The sequence below is a fragment of the Panulirus ornatus genome, chromosome 3 (genome assembly GCF_036320965.1).
Source record: "Panulirus ornatus isolate Po-2019 chromosome 3, ASM3632096v1, whole genome shotgun sequence".
NCBI lineage: Eukaryota > Metazoa > Arthropoda > Malacostraca > Decapoda > Palinuridae > Panulirus > Panulirus ornatus.
Genome location: NC_092226.1, coordinates 21,928,445 through 21,956,096, shown reverse-complemented (window position 1 = coordinate 21,956,096; position 27,652 = coordinate 21,928,445). Strand labels below are relative to the sequence as shown.

The 27,652-nt window shown below is 44.6% G+C and overlaps 2 protein-coding genes across 3 annotated transcripts in view; one reads left to right on the top strand and one right to left on the bottom strand.

Annotated features, from left to right (window-relative positions):
* Positions 1–27,652, bottom strand: part of kel (kelch protein) — a 300,707-nt gene that overhangs the window by 173,676 nt on the left and 99,379 nt on the right. The gene's annotated exons all lie outside the window — the stretch shown is intronic.
* The window catches only part of LOC139761245 (uncharacterized), a 102,346-nt gene continuing 91,429 nt past the window's right edge, over positions 16,736–27,652 (top strand). The window contains exon 1 of one of the 2 annotated variants that reach the window (XM_071685289.1): positions 16,736–16,903. The gene's annotated coding sequence lies outside the window, so the exon portion shown is untranslated. The remainder of the gene's footprint in view (positions 16,904–27,652) is intronic. The other variant, XM_071685282.1, reaches the window with a different exon arrangement.

Genomic DNA, 27,652 nt, shown 5'->3' with positions numbered 1-27,652 from the left:
TACTAAGCCTTTCAGGGAATACCCTCACTTGAATCCCTTCTCTGTTCCTACTTTTGGAAAATCAAAAACGAGAGGGGAGGATTTCCAGCCCCCTGCTCCCTCCCCTTTTAGTCGCCTTCTACGACACGCAGGGAATATGTGGGAAGTAGTCTTTCTCCCTTCAGGGATGATATATATATATATATATATATATATATATATATATATATATATATATATATATATATATATATATAGGATAAAGGAGAAGGAATACTACCTGCGTATCTCCCGCTCGTCGTGGAAGGCGACTAAGAGGGGCGGGAACGGTGGAAAGGGGTGGGGGGAATTCTTCTTTTCTCTGGTACTACTTTCTGAAGTGAGGAACAGTGGAAGGAGGCAAGTGAGGATTTATTTATTTGAAGCCTCATTCATCCGTTCCTGAAGCTACCTAGCACACATGGAAAATATCAAATACGCACAAAGAATGTATTTAACTATCTATCTACCTACCTACCTACCTACATCTATCTATCTACCTACCTACCTACATCTATCAACCTACCTATCATCTATCTATCTACCTACCTACATCTATCTACCTACCTATCTCTTTACAATAAGGGTGAACGTTCTAACGCCTCTATCCATCGTCCTGTTGCTTTGACATTTATTACTTCTAAAGTCTTTGAATCCTTCCTCAGCTTCCGTGTCCTCACACGTCTTAAATCTCACATTCTTCTCTCTGATCACCAGTATGGCTTCCATAACGCGAAATCCGCTGGTAATTTTCTTTCCCATCTTACTAATATCTGTTTATCATCCCCGAAATATTTTGGGGAATCCAATGTAGCTGCCTTTGATATATCCAAAGCTTTTGACAGGGTGTGGAACTGGGGGTCTCATCTCTAAGCTCCCCTCTTCTGACTTCCCTCTCTCAGTTTGCTCCCTCATATCTAGCCTCCTCTCAGGTAGATCTGTCTCAGTGGTTGTTGATGGATCAGCCTCTTCCCCAGTCTCCATCAAAAGCGGTGTCCCTCAGAGTTTTATCCTGTCTCCCACACTTTATTTTCACCAACGATTTTCTTTCTTCTGTGAGTAACCAAATGTACTCAAATGCTGGTGACTCAGTACTGCATTTCCCCGTAACCTTCAGTTCTGTTCCCTCTTCTCTCACTGGATATGCATCTCGTTTCGACACAGTTTCCTCATTAAACTCAGACTTGGACAGGATATCCCAGAGGGGTAGATGACAGCTGGTTAAGTTTAATGCCTCCAAGACCAAATCTCTGTCCATCTCTCCAACGAAAATTCCTTAGAACTTTCCTTTCCCCTTCGCTTTTTCTTTAAACCTACTTCTTAACTCAGGATTACTGTAATCTTGGCTTTGAAACCCCATATGACGGAAATAGCTGTCTGCCTCTAAAACTGGTATTTCTGTTTAATGTCGAACTTTTCTATTTTCCGAACAGTTTTTCCGTTTATAGGAAGGATTGATCCGTCCTGTATGCTCTCACATCTGCAACTTTCTTAACGGAATTTTAACGGAGTTGAGTCGAAAGCGGTCCACTTTATCAACTTTCCTGAGCTAACCTCAAAGCTTGACCCACACGCCCTATGCCGCAATGCTGGTGTTCTCTCTCTCTCTCTCTCTCTCTCTCTCTCTCTCTCTCTCTCTCTCTCTCTCTCTCTCTCTCTCTTCTATAAGTATTACTTTGATTTTTGCTCCCGAGAGCTGGCTACCTATGTGCCCCGACCACTTGCTAAACAGACCAATACTAAGTAAGCTGCATGATTAATATGTAGCCGTTGGCAACTCAAGTGTGGGCCATTTTGATAACTGTTTCTTTTCATGTTTTTCCCAATAATAATGACCTGGCACTTTCGAAAAGACAAGTTTTTCACTTACTCCAAAATTTGTGAATAATATTTTTCATCTCTTCTTTTTCCCCTTCATTAACCATTATATATTTCAATAAAAGACTAACCTTGATGTGGATTTTAGTCTACGACTGAAGTCTCCAACGTATATATATATATATATATATATATATATATATATATATATATATATATATATATATATATATATATATAGAGAGAGAGAGAGAGAGAGAGAGAGAGAGAGAGAGCTAAGGAACTTTCCTGTTAATGAGCCAGACAATTCAATGCACTAAAATGTTATTTGCTTTTCGCTTTCATCTTATTTTCGGGTGGTAAGACCTGAACCTTGAGGGAAAAAATAATTTAGTGAATTAATCTGCAATGAGTCAGTAAGTTCATAAAAGTACAGATATTTTTTCTGTTGCAGCGATATTGAAACAAAATGCAAGTTTGTCGTGTGGAATGCATTTGCGAATAGGATATGAAATTGGATACCTAATCATGCGTTTCAATAATATATTCAGAACTGTACGTGATGTAACTTTAAGTAAAATCACAAATTAAAAGTTTCAAATCATTTGTGCCCTTACTGGTTATCAAATTAATCAAATGATTAGTTATTAAATAAAAAAAAAATCTCCAAATTACTGGTCCGTGTGGAGTCCTTTTCTAATACAAACTTACAAAGTAATACATAGGAAGTCAAACAGCAAGAGTCCACTGGTTCCCTGCGAGGCAGTTTGTGATAGCGGAAGAGATATGAAATCATAAATCAGCGTGGAAAGTAGAAATACGTCCACAATTGAAATAAGACAATAGTATATACTTTTCACGTACCTAATGTGGAGCAAATAATATCAGTCGTGGATTTCTGAAGCTAAATATCTCTCAAGTCTGTTCTTAACCTTACTCTCAACTACTCTAATTGGATAATCATTCCATATGTTAACAATCCTGTTGAGGGAAAGGTTCTTCGCCTCATTCGAGGTAAAATGTTTACCCACGAGTTTGTAACCATTACTATGAGTGACATCAAACGAATGTGTGTGTCGTTAGATCGAGATGATCGAAGCCTTTGATCATTCTCAATGCCTGTGTCAGATCAACCCTTAATCTTCGTTCTCTTTCGTAAACTAAATAGATTCTAAGTCGTTTATTCGGTTCTCATGGGATTTGTTTCTCAGTTCGGTAATCATCTTGGTAACTCGCCTCTGTAACTCTCTCCGTCCCGTCTATGTCTTTTCTCAAGTTAGGGTGATCAACACTGAACACAGTATTCAAGCTGGGGACGCAAGTGTGACTTAGAAAAAGTGAGGATAATTTCTCTGGACTCAAATTCGATAGCCCTTCCTATCTATCTAAGAATTTTGTTCTTTTTAAATACCTTTATGCGCTGTTTACTTGGCTATAGATCACCGGAGATTATTACATGCAAGTTTTTTTCCTCATTTACCTTTTGCAATTCATCAGAATTCATACTGTAGCTTGCCTTTTCATTCTTACTACCGGCATGTAAAAGTTTGCACTTATCGATATCAAAATGCATTTGCCAGTTGTGAGCCCAGCCCATCAGTTTCTTTACGTCCGTTTGAATCTGCAGACGTTCAGTTTCTGTTTTAGATCTATTTCCTCATTTAACATAGGCTGCGCATTATGATATCTTACAATGCAGCTCGTTATCAATATCATTAACACACAAGGGAAAGAGAATCGGTCCTGAGACTGATCCTTGTGGTACACTTGTTACCTTTAACCATTCTGAGTCAGGACCATTAATCACAACACTGTTTCCGGCCAGTTAATCAATTTCCGAACCACCAAAACATAACCCCATCTATGCTCTGGCAGCTTTAGCTAGTAGTAAACTTTGATATGAACTTTATCGAATGTTCTTTGAAAATCTAAATACATGACATCAACTGCTCTACTCTCATCATACATGTTGATTATATCATCAAATAAATCAAGCAGATTAATCAGACATGAACGATTTCGTCGAAAACCATGATGAGAGTCATCTACTAACTGGTGATCCTCTATATGGTTTACAATCTCATCCCGAATAATGGTTTTCATAAGTTTACCAACTATAGACGTTAAGGTAATTGGACGACAATTTCCTGAGGGTGATTGAACACCTTTTTTGAAAGTGGATGTTACATTAGCCAGCTTGCGTTCCTCTGGTACTTTCCCCCGTAGCAAGTGCCTCACCGAAGAGAACAGTCAATGGTTTAACCATCTCATTTTTCGCCTGATATATTGTCTTCGGATAAACTTATCAGGACCTGCTGATTTGTCTGTCATTCCATTTTGGTGCTGATTCTCCATCCCCAACTCTCATGTCCATATGTAGCAAAATGTTTGCTTCTCTTAGCTCTGGAGCTGGATTTGGAACTTGAGCTGTATCTTCAACTGGGAACATAAAAGCCCAGAAATTCATTTAAAATCTTTGTCATGTCTTCGTTGTCGTGAGCCAAATTACCATTTTCAGTTCTTAATGGACCAATTGATTGGGTAACGACTCTCTTGCTTCTATACAATATCTATGAAACTCCTTTTCTTTTTCTTTTTTTGCTATTTTCAGCAATCTATGCTTCATACTGACGCTGACGTTATAACTCTCTTAGTTTCTCTCCGCAGACTTACATACATTGTTTTATCAAACTGTTTATTGGTCTCTTTGAACTTCTGATGTGCTGCTTTCTTAGACAACAGACACTTCGTCATGCCATCGTTCCACTTTGGCTCCGCATGGGAAAAGGATTGTCTATTACGCGCTGGCACAAATGATCCTTCCACTGCTCTGTACGATTTACTAAAACTCCCAAGCTAAGTCCAAACGCTTCCATTTATGATATCATTCTAAGTTTGCCTGTCCAGAGCAATGTGAATCGCTTTCAAATCTGAAAATCTAAAATTTAGTATTCTTTTCGCGACTCTCCTATTGACCAGCTTTACCGGCAATGTTGAAAGTTAACTTAAAAGATATTCGCCGGTGATCACTTGTACCAAACTTTCCTTCAACTTCACAGTCTGTCACGTCTACTCCGGGGGTTAACTGAATATTCTGATATACTTGAGTGAGACTTTCATTCGTCGGTATGTGCGTGTACGAGCAACAAGAGGCAGTGGGGAGCCCGTCAACGTGAGCATAGTCTACAATCTGGACATGAACTGTCCCCATCCTAGTCGTTACCTGTCTTGTTCCCTGCTTCCACCTGGGAACTGATCTCATGCTGCTGTATTCTGCCTTCCTCCCCCTCGACCTGCCTCGGTCCCAAACGGCGGCGCCATCTGACCCATCCCGGCTAAATCAATCCCATAATTCTGTACAAAAGACGTGTTCCTCCTCCCTGTAGAGACCCTCAATTTTACCGTTCATCCCCAGCATTGTACTGAGGGTACGGGGTTTTACATCATATCTGGGCAGCAATCCCGAGATCATAATTTCCCATGGCTCTCTTTCAACTTGTAGGTGAGATCCTGTACTGTGCTGAAATTGCTTCTAATCTCTCACTGTTTATATTGTTTGTCCCGAACTGGACAACAAACGTCGAATCCTCCAGGAGTGTTTGGGACAATTTCATCAAACTTCTCCAGAAAATCTTCCAATTCTTTCACCAAGACGGCAAAAATTTCTTCTCTTATCCTTAACACAGAACTAGTGTTCCTGATCCCTAACTTATGAATTCCCAACCAGTAGTGGAAGCTAGGTCTTCAGGTAGCTTTAAACGAAGGTTGGATGATGTGTTTATGGGTTCAGGGGGTTGATTGTAGGGTGGACAGGTTCAGGACCTGCATAGCATGGGCCAATAGGCCTTTTGCAGTGTCCTCGCTTCTTATGTTCTTATAGTGAGGCTCCGATCACCCTGTACTTTATCCTCCAGTATATCAAAGCTACTCTGAGTCAGAATCTTCCTCTGCTGAACTTCTGCAGGTCGACGAGTCTTCTAAGCAGGTTTGAAAGTATATCTTTCCTCTAACTCCGTCTCCACAACAACCATCCTGTCGTCTATGTTTTCTGCCTTCTGTGTCATCAGTGATTTACGCTCCTGTATGTCAACTATCCTTGCAGTAACCTCGCCCGCATCACTTTCCCACAAATTCATCCTATCATTTAATTTCTCTAATAATGCCTCACTATTCTTCCTAATCTCTAGATGTAGTATTTTTCTAGCAATGCGCAAAACAACAAGAAATGAACTTATCTCTTTCCTGAATGACCAGCTTACCTCCATCTTCTAATATTCAATTGTAAAAAGCTCATTCTCATCCCCGACATATCAGACCCAAGGTGTGATGGCAAAGATTATTACAAAAAAAGACGAAGAACAGCATTGATCTGATAACCTTGTGACAAACGGATCATAAACTTCAACTGAGAGTCTTCGACAGTCTTATATATAGTCATATATATGACTATATATGTCATTTATATGACTAGTCATATATATGACTATATATATTTCATATATATAGTCATATATATGAAATGATGACGTAGCTACACCACTGATTTTCGTATTCATTCGTTAACATTAAGAACGAGAGCAGAGTAATGGGTCTCCTTCGTCAGAGATAAATCCCCACAGACTACCACAAGCCTTCCTCATACATTCTCTGCACTCCTGCCTAGCCTCCCTCACACCACACTCCACCAGCCTCAAGGAAGATCGTGCAACGTGCACCTGGTGCCCCCAACACACGTGTTCAGTGGATAGTAGTACAGGGCCCCCTAGGTGGGACGGTGATGGGAGCACCTGGGAGGTAACGGTGGAGGCCAAAGGAAGAGGTGTTGAAGTCGAGCGGTGAGAGGTAATGGGGCAATGGCGAGGATCAGCGGACTGAATGGCCGAGAGTGATGGGGAGTGACGAGCAGGAGAGATGGGGAGCGACGAGCAGGAGTGATGGGGAGCGACGAGCAGGAGAGATGGGGAGCGACGAGCAGGAGCGATGGGGAGCGACGAGCAGGAGTGATGGGGAGCGACGAGCAGGAGTGATGGGGAGCGACGAGCAGGAGCGATGGGGAGCGACGAGCAGGAGTGATGAGGCTATAGAAAAATAGCGGCAGAGGCAATGACGAACATAATGGGACAATAGAGGATGGTCGGACGTCGACATGGGTGGTGGAGAGAGAGAGAGAGAGAGAGAGAGAGAGAGAGAGAGAGAGAGAGAGAGAGAGAGAGAGAGAGAGAGAGAGAAAGGAGCGTGTGAGGGATCGAGGTGCGGCAGGTTTGAGCCGCGGATCAACCTGCCTCAGTGAATGAGCCAACCGGCTTGACCTTCGTTTGGCACTAACTCCTTTTCCCAGGAGGAGGTGCCCTTATACTTTTTCCCTACGTCTTATTTCGTCATGAGCCAGTTAAAAGGGCGAGGGTAAGGTGTGTGTGTGTGTGGGGCGGGGATGTTAGTGGGTTGGTAGTACGGCGGCGGCAGGCGGGCCAGTGATTGCCTCACAAGCTGTCGTTCTGTCGTTTTTTTTTTTTATTATTATTCATTTTTTGAGGAGGCCAGATACCATTCAGAGGCGACCACAGCTACGCTTTGTTATCTCGGCGACCATTCGCTGCTCAACACGCCAATGACTGAACTCCATCATACAATATACGTCCTTGACGGGAGTCACACGGCTTCACTCTGCACGAATGGTGGCCAACTGCACCACAAACCATGCTGGAATACTGCACAATGTCTCTACATATATATATATATATATATATATATATATATATATATATATATATATATATATATATATATATATATATTGATGAAGTACTGTGTAAATGACTATAATACTCTTCAGGGGTTAGTGATTCCTGTGAAATGCAATCACACACACACACACACACACACACACACACACACACACATATATATATATATATATATATATATATATATATATATATATATATATATATATATGAATTTCATAACCAAGACAACGCAGTCACCTCATTCAGTCATGCAGAACTTTCCTAAACATCAGTCAAGCAACTACGTTCAATTCTGACACAAACTGGAATCGTGGCAAAAATATGAATGCAGAAATTAATCAAATGCCGTTCATAAACTCCTTCACACTGGCTGTAAGGTTCAGCATACTATTAACCTACATAATGGTACTTTATATATGAATTAGTGTACCCACTGGGACTGGTCTGAGTAACTTCGCGCGTCCGGCAGTGGCGCAGGAGCTCACTTTCTACTGCCGCGTCGAGATCCCTAGGAGACTAGCGCCTCCCTCCCTCTGCTACCGCGACAATCGCCTGCCCTGCCACCTCGCGGCGGTCGGCAGCATTACGGTGCTGGCTTGTCGGGGCCTGGCCTCCAAGTGCGCGTTACATGAGTATCCCTAAGGCTAAACTCTTGCAGTAGACTCATGAGATGCCTTCTGATCTTCATTCCTCTGGTTTTACTGGGTTTTTTTTTTCTGTTCTGTAATGCAGTCTCCTCTCTGGCCGTTCTATCGCAGTAGTTGTAGATGGAGCCACTTCCCTCTCCTATCCAAACAACAGTGGTCTTCCTCACCAACTCTCTTCTCTCAGTAAAGGATGATCTCTCTTCTACCTCTAACCCTATTCACTCTTATGCTGGTGATTTCACTTGACGCACTTCAACACATTTTTCCTCTCCTCCTCCCTTTGATACTCGTTCTCTTTCTCGCACTGATCCTATTTCCTTTCTCATTTCGGACCAGAGCAGCATTTTGGATTGGTGAGGCAATAATCTTGTATAATTTAATGATACTAAGTCGCAGATCCTCCTTATATCTCTTCCTAAGAGTCATCTGTTTCTCTCCATTCCATTTCAAGACACTACAATTCATGTTTGTAATAACATAAACATGCTGGCCATAACCACATCCTCCACTCTGTCCTGGAAACCCCACATGATGAACATCAAGAAGGCTGCTTTCTAAAAGCTCCGGAAGCGTTGTACAGCTGCCGTTGTTATTGTTCTTGTGAGCAGCTGTTTCACACCTACGGGGGTTCTATTCGTCCACGTATGGACTACTGTTCACACGTGTGGGGTGGCTCATCCTCCAGATCTATATTAACGAGAGGGAGAATCGAAAGCCTTCCGTCTCATTAATTCTCCTGGCATCACCTCTCTTCAACCTTCCATCTTCAATGGCTGCGATGTTGCCGCTCGCTCCCTATTCTACAGGTATTACTCTGGCCATCGCTCTCGTGAGCTGTCTACGTGTTCCCAGCCCAAAGTTTGGACCTGTGGCACGCGTTTGGCTGCTGCTTCCCATTGCTTTTGTGTGGAGACCGACCAATCGAGGTGTGGTGTCATGGTGCCTCCTTCTTCCTCGAATTAAGATGTGGAATTCTCATCCTTCTTTTCTCTTTCCCTCTTCACATGGACTTTCTTCCTTTGAGTAAAAGTCAGGTCTACAAACACCTTCAGACCCCTGATTAATTTCTATTTTCTTTCTCTATATTTTTTTTTTCTTTCACTGGAGATGGTCTTTATTGGGGCACGTTGTCTGCCCGTGCCATGTCGGTCAATACATAAAAAAGTACACTTCATGCATTTCATGAGACGAAGCGATGTGTTTCCCTACGTTACTGATGTTAGGTCATCCACGCCTTATGACCAGGGAATTCTGTCTTGACCTTTGTATTAAGAAAGCTTTCTCTACGTGTTGGCATCAAGGTCTTGCATCCATTCTCATCTTTTACGGTTTTCCTTCTTCATTCCTTTAAAAAAAACGACCTTACTTCACTGTCACTGTTGATAACTCAACTCCCTCTTGCTCTTCTTTAAAAACCGACTCCGTTTTCTCTTCCTCGACTACTGCAAACTCCTACTGGGACAGCCTTCACTTGTGGGGCCGACGCAATGAGTTAATGCCATCAAACCTCTGCTTATTTCTATTTCCTTCATGACGACATTTCCATCTTAGAACTTCTACTGGCTCTATAAATTCCGGGATCCAAGACAAAAAACGTGTTTTACATCACTGTAGCATTTAGCATGTAAACCTCATCACAGAAATAGCTAAGTCCGCTTCTCTCTGTAAAAAAAAAAGCCGAATGTGTTCAAATACCAAGTCTCCCCGAACAGTTATTCTAATTATACAGAGATCTGATTTGTCCTTGTATGGAGTAATGCCCTTGAGAATGGGTTGGCTCTAGGTCCACGTATCTACTGAAGAAAATTGTACAAACAGTTCCAAACAATTAGCTCTCCTAGTCTCGCATCAAAATAAGACCAGCAATCGCTGCACTCAAAAGATGGCAGGGTGCTTGCTTGCCTCCGTAATTAAGTAGACCAGGTCAGACGCAGCAGGTCATTGTATGACAATTACTAAGTGATCGCTGGTAACGTGAAAGTAGATTGTTGTTACGTTTGCTTCTTTTCCTGCACAGCCAAGCTTTGGAACTATTCACCGTCATACATAACACGTACGATATGTCCAATTACAAAACGCAAATTTTTAACCTACTCAAAGGCTCTGGGGTCGAAGCTTTTTTTCATTTTTTGTACTTTTTTAGTTAGACAAGAGCACTTGCCAGGCATAGATCTAGCCGACGTAACAAAAACAACAAAACGTCCATTTATTATTTTCCATCGAAGGCCTGGCCTGGAAGAGGACTTGTACTCGCGTGTGGAACCTTTGATATAAAGAAAATCACAAAAAATGCGGTATAAAAGACAGTAAAAAGTGGCTTGAGGAACAGAGCAAAGCATATAGTGCATACTATCATTAGGATATCGATGTGACAAATGAAAATGTCTGTAGACCCTACAGACAGCAATACACACTTGAAAGCGGCACTAATTGAATGTATGATACTGTAAGAGACACACGGAAAGGCCTTATAGTGTGGCAGCTAAAGCAAGGAAGTGCTTGCCAAGCAACCTACAAGGGCTTCACACAACGGGGACAAACGCTTGGCGCAAGTTCAGGGAATGGCAAATGTTACGACTAGGCTTGCAAATAGGAAGAGAAGAGGCTAGGGAGTGGCTCACTATTATGAACGTAGAATTTCTTGATAAAAAAAAGTCAAACATGTTCTTACTTCTTCTAGCCATAAGGTGGCACGCGGGCAAGGAGGCTAGCCTCCCTCAGTGATGAAGGCAAGAAGTTAGGCTCCCTCAGTGATGAAGGCAAGAAGTTAGGCTCCCTCGGTGGTAAAGGCAAGAAAGCTAAGCTAACTCGGTGATGAAGGCAAGAAAGCTAGGCTACCTCAGTGATGCGTTTTACTTGTATTCTGATTTGCTTCACATAACTTATATCCCCCGGGTTCTGCAGGTTCGATGTTAACATGAATCAGATCATGCGTTTACACGGGGAACATCAGGGTGCAGAGAGGATTTACATATCTGAGCGAGGATGGGAGGAGATAATGTTTACGTGGATGAGTTCAGTCGTCACACCTGGGCGGGCGACGCGAGAGCAAACCTCTCCCTGTCATGACAATTTTGGAAGAGTCACTTGTAATTCATGTTCAGAGAACTTAAAAAAAAACTAACATTCCTTCATCCACTTTAAGCTATATTTTTCAAAGTGATGTATTTAAAATAGTGATTGATGAACTTACACCCAGGATGGCATGAGAGATCGGAGATGAAAACTGAAGGAGCAGCAACGCCCCAGGATGAATGTTACTGTGACGAGATAAGGCAGGTGGAAAGCAGACTGTGAGGCACGTGGAAGGTAGACTGTGAGGCAGGTGAGGGCCAGACTGTGAGGCTAATGGAAGACAGAGTAAGAGGCAGATGACAGCAAGACTGTAAAGCAGGAGGCAGCCAGACTGTGACGCAGGTGGGAGCTAGACAGTAAGGTAGGTGGGAGCCAGACAGTGAAGCTGGTAAGATCCAGACTGTGAGGTACGTGGGAGCCAGACTGTGAAGCAGGTTGGACCCAGAGTGGGAAGCAAGTGCCTTGTGGTCAATTCGCCATTGCTTGACGCGGACACTCACGCCTCAGCGAGGCCGTATAACTGTTGTGTTGTGTGGTGTTAAAAACTTGCCGCTCCACACTGTGTGGCCTCACGTATCACCTCTGTGGTAGGAAGGACCTCCCAGGGGGTAAGTCACCTACCCTTGACTCTCATAGTCCCCTAGTCGTATGGTCAGGAAGCAAAGTGGAAGGACTTTTCCATTGGAGTTATGACAAAAAGAAACATATCGTAGGAGGTCTACAGTCCAGCCGTAGAAGGTGGTTCGTACCAAGCTTAACTAGACGAAATAAATAAGCAACTCAATGTACGAGGATTTCATGAGCTGGCAGTAATGTTGGTCATGTGATTGGGTCCATCCACGGTCCTGACTGTGAACCTCACAACCCCACTAACATCAACTCCTCCTGTTTACTGCGTCATTCTCTCCATCCTCCTCCTCACCCGTAACCTTACCCGAGTAGATATTTACCTGGTTGATTCGTGTACCCTAATTCTTTCAATCTTGGTGTATCTTTATCTAATGGCGAGAGAGCATGTGTTTTCCCACGTCAGCTTGCTAACGTGAGCAAGTGTCAGATGCTCTGTGACAAATCATCAAGTTCTGGCGTTAGCAAGAGGCTTAATGGCTGCTAATAGAAAGCAGATGTATAGTCAATGTGATGCTCTCCTACTGGTTGTAGCGAAGCCGAGGAGGTACAGGTGCTTCCCGGACTGGTGTGTGTACTGTCTTACTGGAGGAGGAGGTTGGCATACCACAGGCACGGGACTAGTCCTGCTACAGGAGGGCTGGGAAACAGCAGGACAGCGGAGCATACAAGGATGAAGGAGAGGCGTGTGGAGGTGTTAGGAGTAGGTGCTGTGTGTAGATGGTGTGGGTTCTGTATGTGGATGGAGTGGGTGCTGGGTGTGGATGGAGTAGGTTTAAGGTGTGAACAGAATGAGTGCAAGGTGTGGATGGAGTTAGTGGATGGCGTGGATGGATTGGGTGCAGGGTGTGGATGTGTGAATAGAGGCACGGCAGGTCGAGGGTGCTGCCAGAGTGGTGACGCGGAGTGTGTATGAACTATGAGCTGGTGTAAATTAAGGGTTTGGGTTCGAAGTAAAGGGCGGGTGGCTAATGGGTGAGGGTAGTGGCGTAAATGAGCAGATGGTAGATAGATAGTAAGAGGGGCGGTCTAGGGTTGTTAATGGGAATAGGATGTGAGGACGTGGAGACCAAGGATAGGTAAACTAATATGGGTGGGGAAAGGTAGAAGGTGGAGACGTGGGGAAGGATACTGGAAAGCATGGAGGAAGGACGAGGCTGGGTGTGGAAAGGAAGGATGAGGGTAATAAGATAACAAGAGAAGGTGGAGTGGAGAGGTGGATGAAGGGATGGTGAGAAGTGGGTGTGAATGTAGGGAAGGTGTGGATGAGAGAAGGGTGAATGATGGGTGTGAATGTAGGGAGGATGGGTGATGGGTGTGGATACCAGGAGGATGGATAGTGGTAAGAATGAGAACAGGGCAAGTGGAGGGTGTGAATGGGTGGGTAGAGGGGGTGGAAGAGAGCAGGACAGATGGAAATGTTGACTGGGGGAAGACTGGACTAAAGAATGGGAGGTGGGAGACGGGTAGAGGAGAGGAGGATGGAGAAAGATGTGGATAAAGGGAGGGTGGGGCGAGCTGTGGATAAAGGGAGGGGGCGAGTTGTGGATAAAGGGAGGGGGCGAGCTGTGGATAGAGGGAGGGGGCGAGTTGTGGATGTGGGAAGGAGGCGAGGTGTGGATGTGGGAAGGGGGCGAGGTGTGGATGTGGGAAGGGGGCGAGGTGTGGATGTGGGAAGGGGCGAGGTGTGGCTATGGGGATTGTGATTCGGGGTGTGACTATGGAGATGGTGGAGTAGGGTGTGGTTGCGACGAGTGTTCAGCAAAGAGTGGATGAGGGGAAGACGGAGACTGAGTATTCAGAGGGCGGGAGGATACCTGGAGGTGTGGATTAAGTGTAGGAGGCTGGAGAGCACACGGGGAAGTTATATGGGTTATGACGAGGTTATCTGCCGGAGGAAAGACACTGTATCTTATGTTCCTCGTCTACATAGAGATTGTATAGTACTGCTGAGACTTCCTCTCCACCCACCACTCACTCCGACACGTAACCCGAGAGGAAAATAACTATGAGAGCAACATGTAGAAAGGAAAGAACATACTAACACGTGCCACTGGGAACGATATATAGAAATCGCTATCTGATCTACTTTCAGTCACCGTATATTGTGGGCAAGATGTGTTTCAGCCTCTGATTTGTAAAGGAAAAAGATGAAATACGTGCATATTATAGCGTCTCCCTGAACAGGCTTATATTCACTGATAACTGATACCATTAAAGGACTTGTTCAGTCGTGATTATAATGCACTGCTGGTCTTCGCCTGGCGGGTCTTGAGTTGTGGTCATTGCTAATGTTCTATGACTCTCCTGCCCACGGATCGTTGGCCACGTCTGTGTCATACCTTCCATCTAACGTCACACAGATACTTCTAGTGACATGGCCTCTGTCTAACATGGTGGAGAGATGGTCAGGAGATATGGTGTCGACATATTATCAACCATTTGGTAAACTTATACATCACATCTCGAAGTCTGCTCACTGAACTTGAATGAGTATGTGGATGAGGTGAATGCAGATGGGGAATGGATGAGACGAAGTTGGTTGGGTGAGTGGATGAGGCGAAGGTAGACAGAGAGTGGCTCAAGTGAGGGTGGTTAGGATGTGAGTAAAGTGAAGGTGCCTTGGGTGTGTGGACGAGGTGAAGGTGTGTAGAGAGGACTAAAGTGATTGACTATGTGGAAGAGGCGAAGGTGGAAGGGGTTGTGGTTAACGTGAAGGTCTTGAGTATGTGGATGAAACAATGGGTGTGGATGTAGATGGGTATAAGACGATAACTGGTTGCGTGGATCAAGTGTGGATGGGTCGGGTTGTAGATGAGGCGAAGACGGTCAGGGAAGTAGATGAGTAGGTGGAATGAGGTGTGGATGAATATATTTGGCACGTGCAGAATGCATCTTGATGTCAGAAAAGTGAGTGGGTGAAGGGAAGGCGCGGGTGAAAGTGGCAGCGTTAGTGAGTGGGGGTGGAAGTAGGCGGGTGATGGTAAATGGACGACATTAGGTGGGTGGAAGTAGATGGGTGACACTAGATGGATGGAAGTAGCTGAGTGGCAGTACAAGGGTGACATTAGGTACGTGGAAGTAGGTGGGTGATAGAAAATGGGTGACATTAGGTGGGTGGAAGTAGGTGGGTGAGTGCAAATGGGTGACATTAGGTGGGTGGAAGTATGTGGTTGATAGTGAATGGGTGACATTAGGTGGGTCGAAGTAGGCGAATTATAGTAGATGGGTGACAACAGATTGAAGGAGGTAGCTGGATGGCAGTATATGGGTGACACTTGTAGAGTGGAAATTGGTGGGTGATAGTTGACGGATGACACAAAGTGGATGGAAGTAGGTGGGTGATTGCAAATGGGTGACACCAGGTGGATGACAGTAAATGGGTGACATCATGTGGATGGAAGTAGGTGGGTGATAATAAATGGGTGACATTAGGTAGATGGAAGTAGTTGGGTGATAGTAAATGGGTGACATTAGGTGGGTAGAAGTACGTGGGTGAAAGTAAATGGGTAACATTAGGTGGCTGGAAGAGGCGAGTGATAGTAGATGGGTGACAACAGATAGGTCAAGGTAGCTGGATGGCAGTAAATGTGTGACAAATGGAGAGTGGAAATAGGTGGGTGATAGTGGACGGATGAAACAGAGTGGGTGGAAGTAGGTGGGAGACTGTAAGTGTGTGACAAAGGTTGCGTGGATGTAAGTGGTAGTGTGGGTGTTACATTAAGTGGGTAGAAGACGTTTGGAAGTAAATGGCTGAAAGAAAGCGGTGCGATAGTAGGTGGATGACATAAGGTCTGCATGAAGTGATGGATGACAGCAAGTGGATGGCTAAAGGTGAGTGGAAGCTGTTTGGTGATCAGCTGTGCATGACAATAGGTGGATGACTGGGTGTGTAACACGGATGAGGTAACACAGGGCGAGCAGTGAGTGAGTGTGAGGACGCGTGTAACTGCAGGTGGGTGGAACTAAGTGTGTGGCATTCTGATGTTGGAAGTAGGTGGGTGGTAGTAAGTGGTAAAATGTAGGCAAGTGAGAATACATGGGTAAAGTAGGTAAGTGGCAGTAGACAGGGTGGGTGGAAGTCAGTGACAACAGGTAGGTGGAAGTAGGTGGGTCATCAGTAGAGGTATAGGCAAGTGGGAGTTAGTAGGTGGGTGAAAGTAGGCGGTAGACACAGTAGGTTGGTGGATGTAAACATGCCAGCCGAAATACACGAGAGAGAGAGAGAGAGAGAGAGAGAGAGAGAGAGAGAGAGAGAGAGAGAGAGAGAGAGAGAGAGAGAGAGAGAGAGAGGCCAAGGAGGGATGATGCAAGATAACTAGTTCCATTTGCCTCATCTGGTTGAGATTAATCACGTCGATTAGAATGAATCTAACGTCCATTCTTCCTTGATATCAAACGCTTGTTGTCGCCTTAACGTTCAGGCTTGAACACCACACAATGTACATAATCCGGATTTTTTGTCCTCAAATAATCCAATACGAAAAGAATCCGTTATTTTCAATATATTAATATACATGAAAAGAAAATTAAAAACCTAGTTACCTCTTTCATAACTTCGAAATATGCTTCGTAATCTCATGACAAGCGAATCAATATAAGATAAAAAGTGTGAACACCAAATTTTATAAAAAAAAAAAATAACGAAACGACAACATAAAAGGGAATCAGATTCCCTCCATTTCCAAGTTTCGCTATTGTTGTCATGGGTAAGACGATCACCATATAGTGTCACACGATCCTGAGCCTCTTTCCCTTTCCACTACAGCCATTTGGAGGTCATCTTGACTTGTCAAGAGGAGGAGGAACCTGCCCGCCGCCGCCTCGTGCGGTACGACACTATGGGCAGCGGCCAACGGCAACTTTAACCCGTCAGTTCGCCCAAAGAAGAACGAGTGTTCTTCGGGCGTCCAGTCAGTGAGAACCCTGGAATCAGTCTGTTGGCTGAGGTGTGTACTAGAACCGCTAACTGTAAGTGATGTTTATAAATTGTATTTCAGTACCGAGTTCAACCATTTCCTTGTTTATGGTGATGCTAAACAGTGATGTGATTTATACAATATAATGGCACTAATGAAGGAAAAATGTAAAAAAAAAAAAAAAAAAAAAAAAGGATTCACAGAGAGACAAGCTGTTGACGTAATGTAGCTCCAATCGAGATGATTTAAGTTGAATTACGATTCAGAATCATCGTCTGATGCGCTGCACCACTGGAGTTTTCTTTTGGATCAGTCAAACACACCTGGCGTTAATATAGGACACCCGACATTACACTCACATAGCTATGTAGCAAGCGACATGGCCAGCTAATGGTTTGTAGCCAGCCAGTGGATCTGTGGCTAACTAGTGGTTGTGTGGCCAGCTATGGTTATATAGTTAGTCTGTGGTTGCATGGCCAAGTAGTGGCTCTGTGGCCAGTCTATGGTTATATTGCCAGACAATGGTTCAGGCCAATAAGTGGTTGTAAGGCCAGGTAGTGGCTCTGTAGCCAGTCTGTGGTTCTATGGCCAATAAGTGGTTGTAAGGCCAGGTAGTGGCTCTGTAGCCAGTCTGTGGTTCTATGGCCAATAAGTGGTTCTGCGGCCAGTCAGTGGCTGAATGACTAGGCAATGGGTAAGTGGCTAGTCAGTGGTTATATTGCTAATTTGTGGCTGTGGTGAGTCACTGGTTATGTGGCGAAGTACTGGTTAACTGCTCACCTAAAGTTATGCACAGGAGTGGGAAGTACGCAACAGTCCAGTGGATGTTTTGGCTGAGGTGTGGTTTTGTGGTTATCTTAGTTGTAGTTTTATGGTTATATTATGGTTGTGTTACCAGTCACCTGTTGTCCTGTGACTAGAGTGATCAGCTGGTGGGTCCTGTCCAACTTGTGGCCTTTTGACTACCAGGAAAATGGACGTATGGATTATGGTGGAGTGGGTAAACAGTGGTTGTGCGGCCAATCAGTATCAGTGGGGCCTGGCAGTTTATAGCTTTGTTATAATTGCTTTTAAGAGGGTGGAAGAACAGGCGGGTGAGGCGTAGTTTAGGATGGAGCGGATAATCTTTTTGTACAGAATGCTGAGGGATTCTTTTCCTTGATCAAATCTAGTTTCGTCAATCAATCTAAGTATGGCCAAATTGCGATTGTGTGGTTCGGCAGTTAATGTCTGGCCATCCAGTATGAGACAATAATTGTGTTCCTAAACAGTATGTGCGCGGCCAGCAAACCAGTACTTGTGTGGCCATGCAGTGGCTGGGCTACCACACAGTTTTTGTGCAGTTTTGCCGTCCAGTGTTTATGTAGCCAGGCAGTGATTGTGCTGCTAAATGGTGACTGAGTGGCCAAAGAGTGTAGCCAGGCAGTGACTGTAAAAGGCCAAACAGTACTGTGTGACTACGTAGTGCTTGTGTGACGTCGTATGCCATCAATTCCCAGTGGAATAACTCTCAACCACTGATGAAAACGATCAACTATTGGTATCCGGAGGCGCTCCAAGCCGTGGTTGTGGGCGGCGGGGATGAAAAGTGGAGAGTTGCTAGGTCCGCCCTCGACTGTCACCCGATGGCCTGCTACTTGCTGCCACGCATACGTTCGGTGTTGTAATTCTTTCAGTGGCGCCATCTACCATAACCTACTCTTCTGCGACGAGTTTATCAACTGCGCAGCGAGGAACACAGATGCGTCGTACGGACGACGCGCCTTAAGCCTCCGACTCTCTGGGATGTTGTTAGCTTGCTCTGGATGTGAAGCACGACGGAGGTGTTTAACATGATCGGACGCTCCATTACCCATAGTCGTTCACATCAACTAACGGTCGAGTGAGTTAGGAAAAGGTCTGTTGTCGGTGCTTGAAGGCGAGGCCGGTGGGTTGTGCTGGCGGGGAAGGTGTGGCGCCGATGGCTGGATACGTGAGACATTCACTCGAACCTCGAAGAAAAGTAGGATATCTGGAGCACTGACTTGAGGCTCTCTAAAGTGGTAAGTGGAGGACGAAGATTTGATTTAGGAAACGATTATACAAAAAAAAGGAAAGTTTAGAAGTTAAGTTTCAATAGGAGGAAAAGTTTGTCACAACGACTTTAAAAGTTTACGTCGCCTGCAGTGACGGGCCTCCGAGAGATGAAGCTTTTCTGTACTTTTTCAGCGTTCACTTCATCTGCAGTATAATCTAATTCCTCACTGAGTACTGGTAACTTTATCACTGTATGTACCTGCATATGTGACCTCCTTAAAGACACCCCTGAGACAAACAAGCTCCTGGGGATCTTGGACGACACGCACACACACACTTCCAGTATCTCCAACGAAGATCATAAGACTCACCAATGCTGTTCTCATAAATTCCCTCTACAGAACAACAACAACAGTTTCACTCCCACCTACAACCTTCTTCTGTCATTTGTTCGCCTACACTCCTACGCCCCACAGTTACTACGTCACCGGAGGACACTCGTGGATGGAAGATTTCGATGTCTTCACTTTGTTCCCACCTGCGGAGCTCTTCTCACGCTCTTCAAGTCTCCTGCAGAGTGCCCTTCTTCAAGACTCACGTCTACCCACTTGAAGAAGGGATGACACTTCATTTTCCCATCTCGTCCCGCGGGACGTGGACATGGGCGCCGGTGGATTATCTCGCAGAACAAAGGATACCTCCAGCCATTATCTTGACCGCCAGCACATTCACCCTATCTACAACTGTTATGATTTTCTGGCGTCATCACTATCCACATCACGGTCCACCATCCCCCAATATCAGAGTCCTAATGACTTTTATGGACTCTCTTTAGCTCTTAAAATTTTCAAACACCATCATCATCATCACCACCACCACCGAACCATCAATTATCTTCACCCTGCTTCCACTGCTCTCTCACAAGTTCGGCCATACCATGGTTACGGGATCCGTCATTATCAGAAACTACGAAGCTCGCTATCAACCTCACCAACACCTCAGCTGTCTCACTCGCTTCCAGTACATATCACATACGTCACAGTATGGCAGATTCAAACAGGTTGAGAGTGGGGAGAGCTCACGCGAAACATTGGTAGAACTATGTATGCTGATAGCACACGGAAGTTTTAAAGTCTTTAAACTGTACGACAGGAGAGAAAGTTCAGGAAATGGGCCTCCCCTCCCACAAGTGTAAACCTCCCTCCCCGTAATTTACAAACAGGTAATTAGAGTCCATTCTAGCTCAGTGATTATGATTAGAATTCTCGTCAAAGTAATGTACAGTGTGGCGGCTAAAACCACAAGTCTAAGACGAGTTCTGCACTGGTGCTGTCGCTCTCAACTTCACGACCAACGTACGTGATGTTCAACTACTGGCGATGTTCTTCCCATAACAGGACGACCAACGTACGTGATGTTCTACTACTAGCGATGTTCTCCCCATAACTGAACGACCAACGTACGTGATGTTCTACTACTGGTGATGTTCTCCCCATAACTGAACTTTGTAACACCACTAGAGGCGTTCCGCTCTTCAGAAGAATAGGTCTGTGTAACAACGCTACAAGTGCCCTTTTCGTCGAGAACAGGTCTATGAAACACCGTCAATATCAACGAGTTCTTCAGAACACCTCTGTGTAAGTAACACCTCTACCGGCGCCGTCTTCTTTAGAGTGGGTGTATGGAACACCGATGTAATCATTTTGTCGACGCAACTGTGTGTTCGGCACAACCCCCACCATCTAGGCTGCCTGACTACCTCAGCTGTCAACCCATACATTGGCATATATTGCTGTCAACTCAAGGCTACGAGCGACTGGTCAAATAATAATAATAATAATAATAATAATAATAATAATAATAATAATGATAATAATAATAATAATAATAATAATAATAATAATAATAATAATATCGATAATAATAATAACACCAGACTCCTGATAATAGTACATCCTGCAAACAGAAAAAAACTAATCTCTTTTGAAAATGTAACAAGAAATCTTCCAGTTTCCGATTACATTATTGCACCTACTGCCAAGACTTGCCAATGACAACAGGTGTTTCAGAGCTTTCGCTGGCCTTTAAAACTTGATTTTATTTGGTGACGAGTTAAACTATGAATGTAGCCATATGTAGCTGGAGTGAGAGATAAACTGGAAAGAGTGAAGCAGGAAATATTAGCCTCGGCCTCCGTGTTTAAAGGAGGTGAGCTGGTCCGAGGGAAACTCCTCCAGGTAGGAAACATCAGAAGACTCCAGCCAGGCCAAGACCCTTACATGAACCCAACAAACATAACACTTTAACGAAGACCCTGTTAACCAAGGGCCTTCGATATATACCAACAAAGCAAAGGCCCTCGAGATACGCTAAAAAGCAGGGGTCTTCGAGATACGCCAACAAAGCAAGAGCCTTCGAGATACGCCAACAAAGCAAGGGCCTTCGCGATACGCCAACAAAGTAGGGGCCTTCGAGATACGCCAACAAAGCAAGGGCATTCGAGATACGCCAACATAGCAAGGGCCTTCGAGATACGCTAAAAGGCAGGGGTCTTCGAGGTACGCCAACAAAGCAGGGGCCTTCGAGATATGCCAACAAAGCAGAGACGTTCGAGATACGCAAAGCAAGGAACTTCAAGATACGCCAACAAAGAAGGGACCTTCGAGATACACCGACAAGCAGGGCCTTTCGAAATACGCCAACAAAGTAGGGGCCTTCGAGATACAGCAACAAGCAGGGACCTTCGAGATACGCCAACAAAGCATAGACCTTCATGATAAACTCAGTTTACCGATAACCTTCAGGATAACCCAGCTAACTAGGGACCTCCAAGACCACACATCATCATGCAGGGATATCCCAGCTAACTATATCACCTGGTAAACACCGGGAACAACCGAAGCAAATAAGACATGAACATAAGACAGTTCAAAATGGCACGGGTCTCTCTCTGCGCCCGAGGACCAACGTCTCAATCACCATGTACACTCTCGGATACGGCGGCCTGACCTTTGACCTGACCCCTTCACAGGCCACGCCATCATATCCAATGATTTTACCGTCGTGCTTAATAGGTCGAATGACTCGTAACACAGGATACGTTGTTGTTTCTTGCTAACTACGACGTCATGAAGCTAACGAAGACGCACCGTATAAACCCGCACTGACGTCTCGGACTTGCGATCGGCCATCGCCTTTAGGAGCCTTTCATACCACCTCCTTGACCTCAGACGTCCAGCTGGTGTTGACAGATGGCGCTGTCACACCCAACAGGTCTCTCGTGTCCTTGGGCAGACGACCGTTGCCATCCCAACCCAAACGGCAGTTCCGAATCTACGCGACGACTCCCCGAGGGAGATTTCTCTGTCGTTAAAAGACGAGAAAACTGTGAAACTGAGAATATTGAGGTTAATTTCTCCATCTGGCGGCGGGGGGCACCACTTGGGGGTGTGGGTGGGTGGGTGCAAGGAGACACCAGTCTCCACTCTCAGCTGCGTTCTGGTCAGCTGTGAGGCTTTTCTTGGGGCTGCTGTGGGAGTCAGGTGGAAATGTTGGAAAACATTTGATCGTTACAATGTGTGTGTGTGTGTGTGTGTGTGTGTGTGTGTGTGTGTGTGTGTGTGTCACTCAGCTCTCTCCACATTCGCTCCTTTTCTCATGGCTGACTGGAATTAGTGCCAAGATCCCACGAAGTCAGTAACAGAGTCATTTGGTCCTGATAAGAACTTTTAAACTATTTACACATCTGGAGAGAATATATCAAAAAAACGAGACCACACCAGCAACAGGATGTCTCGTATAAGTAATGACAAGGTCTGACAGTCGCAACAACTGATAACACATACATGCCAGGAGGGCCCTTCGGAGATAAGACTTCCCGTTATCTGTGTGGTGGGTGTGTGGGCGAGTCTGGCCCACCTTGAGAACGCGGCCATGAGTGGAGGAGACCTTTTGTGAGTTCCTTCATTACGAGTGATGCAGAATGGTACTGCCGACGTCTGGTGGGAACTCTTGCACTGGGGGAGAGAGAGAGAGAGAGAGAGAGAGAGAGAGAGAGAGAGAGAGAGAGAGAGAGAGAGAGAGAGAGAGAGAGAGACCTCGTCGTCTCTTTCACAATAGCTCATTATTTCAAGGTAGACTATAACAATAAAATACACCACTACAGCCAAGGGCGCTCCTCGCTCATAAAAGCTTCCTCTGTGTCCGTATTAATTACAGTTTTTTCTCACAATCTCTTCAGCTGTACTTGTTGTCTCGCTAGGGGAACAGTTTTCCTCTCTCACAACTCCTGCCTCTGTCTGCTCTCTTGTTTGAGCGGGGGTTCGAATCCTTTAGTGGTCCATGGGTCATTTTCCTGATTGTCGACCAAAAAAAGGCAAAATATTTTCAAATAAAACATCAAGTGCGGCATAGTTCTTACCTGTTTCAGAAAAAGAAATATTTACTTCTGCATATGTGAGTCAGTCGTCATTCCCATCTCCTCTACATATCTTGTGTGTTTGGTTTCTCTGCATTCCTACCGATCAAGACGGGGATACCGCTCCAAGTTGAGCCTCATCCTCATTGTGCCTTATCGGTCACTCAGTCGATCATTTCCAACTCTGACAGCAAAGAATCAGCGTCAGGTCTTTCATCAATCGAACAATTGTCTCTTGTTTTTTCGAGTTATTGAAGTCCGTCCGATTCATGGCAACTGTATATCCTTTAAACTCACACGATAATGGTAAGGCAGAGACATCAAGGTCTCGTCTATTTTTCATGGCAACTGTATATCCTTTCAACTCACACGATAATGGTAAGGCAGAGACATCAAGGTCTCGTCTATTTTTCTAAGACATACCTTCAGGGCAAGAGATACATACTGTGGTTAACGTCATATGGAGCAACTGTGTTGGGTATGATGACACCAAGGTTACGAGTTTGTTACTATTTAGCTAAAGTCGCTCTGCCTCGTCTCCACCCCTCAGATTCCTACGTGCAACAGTAACAACGCCATATAAGTTGTACTGTTCTCAAATTCATGAGCGGTTCAGTCGTCGTCAATGTGTCCCCCCCATACCCTACATTAAGCGCAGGTTGATTCGCACACCAAGTGGCTCTCGTCCTAGAAAAAGTTAAGGACCTGTTTTGATACAGTATTCATTTACAGCTTTCGCTTCAGAACAGGCATCGTCTACTCTCATTCATCGCCATTCATGGAGAAGGATTTTAACGAAACAATCACATATGTTACTAAAGATTTAAAACACGTGAGAATTAATAATGTGGTTCGAAAAAGAAAAATCTTTGAAAGACGCATGAATGAAAATCTTTTACGAATGGTGTCGTAAATAAGCTGGTGAAAATGTAAGGTAACATGGTTGAAGGTACAAGGTCAGGTCAGCCGTGAAAGAACAGACAGATGCTCTTAATTTACCCATTTAGTGATCGAGGTATTTGAGCCGGGGGTCTGCGGGAGGGAAATGATTCTTGGTCGTGTGTAATGCCGGCGCCTTGTCTCGCTTGATGAATCAACTTAGAGAGCAAAGTGTTGACAAAAGAAACACCTGCCTTCGTACTGAAGCCCGTGTGCACTTCAATACACTGGATCTGGGTCGAGGATGTGGCATTAGACTTCACTCAAGGTTAACGGAAGGAAATAACTAATTATAAGACTATCAGTCACTTGTTTCATGCTACAAGTGCACTGGAAAATGCTGCACTTATTGTTCAGTCGCCCAACATTCTCTGCACATTGACGCTCACACAACATTACCACTCTCTATGACCTATGATCCCGACCAGTGGACTTGGCTGACATCATGAGCGCTGTAGGAGCCTCATGAAGATATAGGTCACTTCTGGGACAAGATATATATATATATATATATACATATATATATATATATATATATATATATATATATATATATATATATATATATATATATATAAAGACTATGACCATGCAACCTCAGGACCCCTTTTATGTGGCGTCTATGGATACGAGGCTTAGTTTCAGGGAGAGAGAGAGAGAGAGAGAGAGAGAGAGAGAGAGAGAGAGAGAGAGAGAGAGAGAGAGAGAGAGAGAGAGAGAGAGAGAGCTCCTGATCTCCGCCTCTGGGTGGTAACGACGCAAGCAACTAGTTACCGCCCAGGTGTCTGTGTCGTCGTTGACGGACGAAGGAGGACAACCTCTTAGGGGGACCTTATCGCCTCTAAGAAGTCTCTCTCTCTCTCTCTCTCTCTCTCTCTCTCTCTCTCTCTCTCTCTCTCTCTCTCTCTCTCTCTCTCATTTTCTAACCATTAGAAGAGAAGCTAATGATGCACAAACACATTTCATACTGCACGTATTTAAGACAAACGAAAACCAGTGGCGTCCCTCTGCACCGTGGGACACACCGCTGTGAAACTGAGCCAGTTAGCGATGAGAAATTTACCACGAAATTACCAGAAAGTTGGAGAAGACGGAGACTAACCGCTTTATTACGACAAAACGCACCTCTGTTGTTCTGGTGGGTTCCCAAGGGAGGTCGAAACGCTGGAAAAAAAAAAAATGTATAAAACAATCGAGTGTATAATGTTCACACATCATCCTGTTAGTTCTATCTGTGTGTTCCACCATCTGAAAGAACAACGAATAATAATAATAAGAGTCTTGCGTACATGTGTGTTCTGGTACTGTTGTCTCTCCAAGGTTAAGAATTATTGTCCTAGTGGACAAACTGGAAGGTCAGGAAACCCGAACGAACGGAAGAATTTTAATCATTAGAAAACGGGTATATAATAGAAAGTGGTGAGCAGGATGGCTGTCATGTGTAACAGCCACAAGTATGTTGAGAAGAGGACGGTAGATTTTTAAACTTTATCTCCTGACAAATCGACACGAGATTTAAATGAAGACTTGGAACCAAGAATTATAGTGTTTCAGATATCATCTGTCCGAGAGAGAAACTGAGGATTTCCATCTTTGGGCTCAGAGTTTTTCCATGTCTTCTCCTACAACCTTATCATTTCGATCTAGAATACATGTGTTTACTGAGTCAGTCTAGTGTTTATACCGTGTTAAATTTGGGTCACCCCTGCAGACCTTCACCAACATTTTCATGATAGCACGAGAATTTTGCTTCGCGAAAAATTTGATACAACAATAAAACTCCATAATCTAGTTTTAAATTTTCGAAATATTTGATCATAGGAAGTTAGCTTCTGAAAGATCTTAAGTATTATTCGCGTAATAGGTAAAGATCACATTTCCTTACACTACAAAACAAAATATATTCCAGTTTTGTTCACCAGTTTCATACATGTATCATGTAGCGCTCTTCCTTAAAGCAGATTCCTAGACAGTATCTTGAAGGCGTCACACAAGCGCAACATACAAGGACCTCAGAGCCGCTGTGGTAAAAACCAACTGATATAATCAATCCAGAAGCCAATGATTAATGTCACTCTTATTCATGGAACTGTCACAAGAGTTAACTGGACCTGCGGCAGAATGTTTTATAAACTAAACCAAAGTTTATCATCCTCAGACTCAAGACAATCAACATTATAACAAGTCTTGCGAAAGACTAAGTGTCCTGTCTCGTAACCCGGGTGGCTGGCCTTGAGACCCCGCCCGCTGGTGGCTGGCTAGCTAGCTACTCCGCCTCTCCTCATACCAACACTCCTGAAGCCAGCAGGAAAGCAGCTGCCACTGGAGACACTCCTCCCAGGTTGGCTTCACGATACCCAGGCACTACCAAACTTATGCTCATTAAGCAGCTTCGAATGACGGGCACGTACAACGAACAATGAAACATTCGTCATACACCCGGTGTGACGTAACGAGTCTGGTGCCTTTTGTTAAGTTCAAAGAGTGTGAGGAGAATACCTGATACAGAGCAGAGGGAGGGCTATGTACCTTTGGTTCAGGGGAGACGATCCTCAGACTTCTCTGTTTACACGATGGTTTTTTGCTCCCTGTTCGACGTTGGTTGTGGTTCAGCGTTGTGTCTGGCATGTCAACAGGTGGACCTCGAGTGTGTGGGCATCGGTGATGATAGTCAACAAAAGTTATTCTCACGAGGAAGAGTGTTGACATGGAGGGGAGAGTGTCAGGCTACATCTGTATGAGAGGTGTGCAGCTAGACCAGCGTCCGTGATTGGTTCCTTATTATAAGAGATGGAGTGAAGCAGGACCCGTGGCCCGTGGCCCACTCACCGGACGTTAGCCCAACCCTGCTGGTGCTCACCGCCTTATCAGTGGCCCCAGGATCAGACCTGGCCGATCATTGCATGAATTCTGATACTTTTTTGTGTTGTATTTCTGCTGTATGTGTCAAGGTTATATCTCGCTTTCACCACTCCATCATCGAATTCCATCATCAGCCCAGTTGATGCCATCTACTTCAGTTGCCAATGTGTTCCAGTCCCTCACTAATGGTGCCGATAACCTGTCAGTAAGGGCCAGCTGAACTGGCGTTTTACTAACTTGAAAAGACGACTCCGTCTGCATGACAGTTTGTACCCTTCTCTTACCACCAGACACTCCTCCTGTCATTGGTTCTGACAACATGTAATCGTTCCTCACATGCATCGGGTTACAACCTGTGCTCTTATCTATCATCATCATCCGCTTTGATTACTTTCGCCGAAAAAGCGTATCCATGAGGCAAACAAATCGAAACCAAGCGTGAAAGTGAAATCACACTAACGTAGCGAGCGTAGCGGGACACCGAGTAGCTCCCTCTAACCACTTCCTCCTCGCCTGGTGTCGGTCTGGCAGCCAGTCGTATTCAGTTCGAAACTCATGAAAAGATCC